At 40.3% G+C, this 7,350-nt stretch overlaps 1 long non-coding RNA gene across 1 annotated transcript; it reads right to left on the reverse strand.

Moving 5' to 3' along the window:
* LOC135411900 (uncharacterized) lies at positions 1 to 6,718 on the reverse strand. Its single transcript, XR_010429375.1, has 3 exons — positions 4,579 to 6,718; positions 1,782 to 2,100; positions 1 to 731 (listed from the first exon to the last, which is right to left on the reverse strand). It is a non-coding gene; the product is annotated as an uncharacterized LOC135411900 (long non-coding RNA).
* Between the last annotated feature and the right edge of the window lie 632 nt (positions 6,719 to 7,350).

Genomic DNA, 7,350 nt, shown 5'->3' on the forward strand with positions numbered 1-7,350 from the left:
AAATGGGAGAAAAGCAGAAAAGCACGGTCTAGTCTTGAGAGGGATGTTATTAGGAGAAACGTGCTAAAAGACTGTAAGAAGCCAAGGATTTAGTAGATAAAATGTGAATTTGCTATAGACTGTTTCTAAAAGAAGTCATATCTTGTTCCATACTAATAGTTGTGTGGCATTTTGGCACGTAAGTGAAAAGCTGTTGCTCTCTCTGCTAGGAGATCATATTATTTCCTTCTCTTTACTCGTAATGCGTTTACCCTGCCTGTGATTTATGTAGCCAGGAACAAGAACTGAAGCACTTACACAGGGGAGATGTGTAAGTGCTTGCATGGGTTCCTTGTATGTCAGAACTGTTAAAAGCTAATCTTCAGATCTATAACCCATAGGACAGTGTTTCTGAAGAGAACACCTTAAACCTGTTTGTATTTATTTATTAGTTTCACTGCTGTGTTATTTCTATCCTGTTTAACAGCTGATATCGTCCCATGTTTTTCAAGATCCCAGGGTTTTTATTGTAGCTGCAATTGTTCTTTTGTTGAGATCAGCAGAGCAGCTGGGCTTCTACAGCAAACAGAGACAGCAGGTCTATTTTAGTCAATGAGCTATTAGTTTATGCGAGTCTAGGAAATTCTGCTTTTTATTAAACTGCAGCAGCTTGTTCATACTCTCGTGGACTTGTCATTAATATAATATCCAGTCTTCTTAAAATGTGCACTTCTTGTTTTGTCCTAATCCATCTGTTTGAAAAACAAAAAGTTAAATGGGCTATGAAGTATGTGTGTTGCTTTGATCACAGATTTGGAATTTCCTGCCTCATATAAAGGAGCAAAGATTAGCCTTAAAAATGTAACTTCAGTCTAACACCCAGATCTAACATTTGCATTGCAAAAGGGGGAACAATCATGTCTTTGCAAGGTATTCTAGGAGACCTCTTTTCCAAAGTAGAAAATCTGCACTTCAGATGCTCAGATAAATTGTCTGGGGTGTCCCTTCTTTTACAGACAGCTGCTAAGACCTAGGAGGGATGCTGTCTATCCTTGTTGCCACTGACTGAAGCGTAGGAGGTGACTTCTCAAGTATGTGCTATTTTTGTATAATCTGAGTTTCATTGTATTAGTTGGGCTGAACATCCCACAGGTCATTAGGAAGGGTATGTAATATAGGAAGGTTTAACAGAGGTGCACGCACAGAAATGTCCTGTCCCTCATATAGATGGTATCAGAAAAAAATTCACGTATTTGCTGATGTTCCTTTGCTACTTGAATATCCAGCAAGAGAAACAGCACCTGAAGAGTAAGGCAAATATTACATGAAACAGGCTAGAAAGCTAGAAGACGAACTCTTCCAGTGAGCCATGATGACTGGCTGCATTCTCACTAAAACCCTATCATCCAGGCCTTTTTCTTTCGTGCTGTTAATGCACCATGCAAATAATCTGATGTCTGTGTAACCTGTATCTCTTTTGTCAGTAAGAATGTAGCCCTCTGACCTCTGAAAGTCACACCAACTTCCCTTGGCAATTACTTTGGCCATTTTGTGCTAGAAATGGTCATTTAGTACTGCACTAACTTAAAAAAAAAAAGTTTTAAATTACCCTGAATGGAACTTTAAAAGGTAACAAGAAGGGACCAAAGGGAGAAGAACTAGACTTCAGCTCTCCATATTCTGCATATAACAGAGCCAGAATAACATAGTACCCCATTCTCTCTGTAACAGGAAAAACCCTTTAGACTGGCTCTCCCGTGCAAACACTTCAAAGGCAGTTTAAATACAGCAGAAACACTCACTGACAAAGTTGTGAGCAGGTTCTAATTTGCAACATCCTTGTTCAACTCAGGCATCCAAAAGGTCCATGAGCAGAAGTCACTGCAAATGAGTCCAACCTCCTGGTGATCATCACTTGTGTAGGTGTTAGTGCTGAACACTTTCTCACCTCCTGGAATGCAGGAGGGCTTTTGCTTTGCAAAGTTTTCAGTTGTTGCAGTTTATCTGAAATTCCCCTGGTCAAAGGTTCATGTGCTTTGTAAAGCTGAGCTTCCAGGCCAGCATGTAGAAGGTATGGAACTGGAACGTATGTGCTCCTGAGAGGTGCCTTTCTAATTCTTCCTGGTGGGAAGGTGGATGAAGAAATTAATAAACATGGATTCTATTATGCCTTTTTAAAAATAGTTTAAATTAAAGAAATACATGTTTAGGGAACAGTAATGGATCCATGCACTGCTTAAAAACTGAAACAAACATGAACACTTGCAAAATGACATTAAAAACTTAATTTTAAAACATTTTAATAATTTCACACTAAGGCAAGGAAGTTCCAATTAGAAAACTATCCAGTGTCAGAGGGGCAGCACGGAATGCTGTTGGATATCTGAGCCCTCAGCTGACAAATGGTTTCTAATTTGGGGCCAAATTAAACTCTCATTTACGCTGGCATGTGTCCCCAGGAACTCTTTTCACTTCATCAGGGTACTTGAGTCTTACCCCTATCTAGCTGAGACCATAAATGAGCCCTTTTGAAGCTTTTTGCTACTGAGAATTCTTTCAGAGCCTCATCATTATTTAAGTTCTTTCCTGAATAATGAACAGGCAGAGACAGCAGAGAGAAAAGACTGACAGGCTGTTATAAAACAATAAAATGACCTGATTCTGACTATATTATAGTTAGCACTCTTCAAGTTAGTCCTTATTGTTTACCTCCCACATTTAAATCCACTAAACTTTGGGAATCCAGAAACTCCAGATTATTAAGGTATTGAATGGACATGATTACAGCATATAGCATTGTGTTATTCCTGTGCAGGCTTTTCAGAATTGTCTTTCAATGATTTCTTTCCAAGCCTAAGTAAAACAGATCTTTACAGCTGGACATTTGTGTGGCGTACTAGATGAGTTCCATGTGAGTGTGACCTTCAAGCACTAGCTGTTATGGGCACATCTCTTGTGGTTAGCATGATAAATGATGTTACGCTGGCTAATTAAATCAATACATCTCATTAATGTCTTGCAGTTTCTGAATTTCTTGTCACTCTCTAGTCCCATGGAACACTTTCTGTATTTGCTCTTCTCGGATTGACATGCAATTTTTTCAGTCTTTCTCAGCAGAGATACAGCAATTTCATCTGAAAGTAAGTTTGAGAAGTATATTTAGTATGTCCAATAAGAGAACAGTTGAAAGGTAACTGGTAGCACCTCCCGCTTCCCCATTAAATTTATTTTCGCCCTTTCACAAATGGAGGACTCTGTGTCTTTTGGACTAAAGGTACAAGATAAACAATGGAAATAACTTTTTTTATTATTATTCAGTGTGTTGGGAATTGTGTTAAGCAGGGAGAGAACAGCTGCTGAGACATATTACATTAAAGAATGTAAAAAATCCTACAAGGATTTTCGCTCTCTTGCAGCACTGACAAGGATCTGAGTAAGGAATATGGCAAAGAATATTGTCCCCATGCCTATTGTGTGTCTGTCTCTATGCTTCCACATAATAGAAAGCCTTTTTCTGGTCCCTTCTTGACTTTTGCAATGTATTAAAGACCTAATAAAAGAGGTTTAAAACCATTCCACACAAAAAAATCCCTGTTTTTCCACAAAAACAGTAGCCTAAATATCTCTCGGACTATGTTAATTGTCTCGGCTATTTTTCAGGGTTTTTTGTCCCCCAGTAAATTGTGTTTTCAATACCACCTCAGAACAGAAACAAAAATATTGATGTTTTGGGGTTTTGTGTTCTCTATAAATTTTGTTTTTCTTTTCTCTTCCATCCTTATTTACAATTCTTTTTCAAAAGCCAACAAAAGGGAAGACAAGGGAAGAAATTTCTCCAGTTAAGCATTTCTCTGGAAGAGTTTGGAAGAAGCACATTTCTACAACAGCTAACCAGGAAAGAAGAAACAAAAAAGAGCAACTGCCAATGTTTTAGTCAAGCCTAGCTTACCAACAGCTCATGTCTGGATAGCTTGTTATGATTCAAGTGGATATATTTTAATAGGGGGAAACCCAAAGTTTGTTTGAATGCACTGAATACCAGTAATTCCCCAAGAGAGAGCTTCCTGGCTGTGGGCAAACACTAACCTTGACTTGGACTCTGTGACATAAATGCGTTTGATTGTCACACACTAATGCCCTTGGAGTTGCCCTGCAGCATGGTAGTGTGTAGGAACACAACTTGGGTTCTCCCTGGGAATCCTGTCTTGCCTTTCTTGATTTGTAATGAGGCAACAGAAAGATTCTGGAGTGGAAACTGTGACAACAGCCCTCCCTGCACCCCTACAGCCACTAACTCCAGACCCCTGAGCTGTGGTGCAAATGGGAAGGGAAAGGTAAGGAATAAGCACCCGAACCAGTAGATTCGTTAGGATGGAGTGCTGCCAGGGTAAAACACTGGCATGATTACACACACAGCATCTTACTCAAAGGCTTGTCCAGGAAGCCTTTTGCAGGTTACTGAAATCTGCTTTTTGCTGAGCCTGGACCTCTTGTGCAGGACTTTTCCTGCCTTCTTTGCACTATATATAGTAGGTATGTTAGCAAAGGCCCTGAATATAAAAGAAGTCCTCAGGTTCTGTTGCTTCATCTACCACTAACCTGTCACATCGTGATTTGTCCTGCAAGAATTGGGGCTGCATTCTGAAATCCAGCTTGTTATCCAGAGGTGATTCAACACAGCTCTCGCCCATCCTTTTCCTGCAGTTAATAGAGCTGTCAGCTCCCCTGTCATTTCCTTGTCATACTGTCCCGAAACATATAGAAAGCCTTAAAGAAAACCTTAAAGGTCATCCCAGGAGCTTGAAATAAAATTGACCCTTATTCAAAAGTACATGCAAAATAGCTTGGACTTTTCCCTTCAACTGCTATTTATATTTGCCTCTTGTTCCACAGAGAGTTAATGTGTATTGAAAATATGACATTTTCCAGGAAAGTATCTGTTACAGGTGCCAAAGGCTGTTCTGTTGTCAATGCTTTGTGATATTTTCATGGCATGTTGGGAAGAAAGCTTTTTCTCCCTGTCTCCTTCAGTTGCCTTAAGCCCAGCATTACCATCTCATTCAAGAGATGATAATGACTGTGTTCACTTGTTGCATTGGATGTTTGTGCCAAGGGTGTTTATGAATGTTCTAGCTGATTTTAAATACAAACTTTAGTGCCTGGAGACACCTTTGTATTAAAAGCAATTGACTCATCATAGCAGGGAAGGAGAGGTTCAGCAGGTAAAGTGGCACTCAGTCAAGAAGGTGCTTCTTGGCTAGTAAAGTACAGGGGATGACAGCTGCTCTGACAAAGTGACATTTGCATCTCCATAGAAGTGAGACTTTCTTAATTTAACTGGAGAAGTGTCAAGATCATCTGCTGAGTAAGTTAGAAGGAAGTAAGTTTCAGATGGAAAGAAAGAAAATTTCAAGAGGAAAAATTAAATCTACTCAGAGCCCCTGGAAAGGACAGTAGTTGTAGACATTGGTGTGGAGGAGAGGTTTTTCTCTAACAAGTGCAGTCTGTGACACATGGTACACAGGGAAACAGTGTCCCTGACATGTCAGGAGAGCACCCACAGCAAATGAGTAGGATATGGAGTAAAAAGAACCTTTCATAATTTTCCTTATAAGCAGGCTGAGCATAGGCTTCTTTGTTGTGCCTTAAACCCCTTTGTTACAGTGGTGTCTGTTTTGGATGCTGTAAATAAATCCACTTGGATTTTGCTTTAACTCAGATGGACTTAAAGCACCTGGTTAAAAAGACATTTCATGCTGAAGGCTGGCACAGCCCCACTAGGCAACTGGGGATGTGGTCACCTAGAAGCGACGAGGGGAAGTCACTTCTTCCCGCAGTGAGGGATCGCTCCGGAGGCTCTTAGCAGGATGCTGGTGAGCATACCTGAATCTCAGTGGTCCTGAAGGAATTTGTCACCCATGCACTTGAGCCATGCTGTGTTTTAATTCCTCTATGAAAGAGTGAACTTCTATGTTAGAGTGAGTTTGTCTTTCTCCATTTCTTTCTTTGTTCATGAGCAGCTCCTGGTTGGTTGAGGATACAAGTAGTTTACTAGCAATCATGTCAGAACATTTGCTAGCAATTTACTCTGGCTTTTAAGTCATAAAGCAGCAAAGGGAATTATTGCTGCCATTTCCTAAGCAAGGCAACAAAGGCATAGATGTAATAATGCCTGCCCCTAAGTATTTGCCCAGTTTTTTTCACATTCCTCTTTTTGTTTTCCCAAGCAAAAAGCATCACTCCGTAGCAACCATTTTAAGGCTGAGGGCACACTGAAAACAAGCTTGACAAATGAAAATGAGATGCTGCAGCACGTGGGACTAGCAGAGCAGTCTGGTGGAATTATCAAGCCCATGCTGTGCATGGCCCCACTAGGCTGCATCCCTGGAAGTCACAGGGATGGGAAAATTGCAAGCAGGCACCTAAGCTGGCAATCAGGAGCTGCTTATGAAACAGGCTTCTGTGTCTTAGCAACTCTGAACCCTTTCTCAGAGTTGAGCGCTGTGCTCTTTTTTTTTCTGGAAAAAAAAAAAAGTGGTGAACATTAGGCTTGCTTTTTAACAGGAGCAGAGATGTGAAAGTCCCAGTTTTAAATGCTGACTAGGTGGGTATGGCACTTACCTGGGCTGTAGGAGGCACAGATTCAGACCCTACCTTTGCCTCAGGAGATCTGACCATCAGTGTTTGATGAATATACTCATCACCAGGATGTGGGGTATCTAAGGCAGTACTCTTCCTAGATATGATCTCACCTGTCAAAGCTGCTCACTCAGGATATCGCTGTAAAATATTCCCTGAGCTTGATAAAGACTCTTTAGCCCATAGCTGAAATGCTCATCTTCAAAAGATGAGACATGGACTTTCTTTTCTTGCCATGTATTTCTCGCTGTATTGTTTTTTCCATTTGAAATCATACTGAGCACATTTCAGTTATATACCTGTCATATACAGTAAAACTGAGATTCTGCGGTCTAAAATAATTGGCTAGGGCTCTTAAGCAGAGAAATGTAGGATTGATTGTGTTTTGATTCACATTGTGTAATCTTCAGTTATTAAATAAACCGAGACAGCTGAGTGTTCCCTTCCAAACTTATAAACATGCATAATTTTGAGGGACTTTGGCAAATGTACTGGTTACCTGCCCGTAGTGTGGCTTCCTATGACACTTATGAGTACTGAGCTAGATAATGGATAGCTAGAAGTCTTCATATTCTCATCTGTCATTTTGTGCTCCTGTGGGTTCTACTTGCAACAAATGCTACTGAAAGGTATCAGCCCTTTGAGGGGATGCATAGGAAAATAATAAGGTGAAGTAGGTGTCTAATGTCTAGCCAAGAAGATATTAATACCAGTCCCCACTAAATAAAGTGT

This window comes from Pseudopipra pipra, chromosome 3, assembly GCF_036250125.1.
Source record: "Pseudopipra pipra isolate bDixPip1 chromosome 3, bDixPip1.hap1, whole genome shotgun sequence".
Taxonomy (NCBI): Eukaryota; Metazoa; Chordata; class Aves; order Passeriformes; family Pipridae; genus Pseudopipra; species Pseudopipra pipra.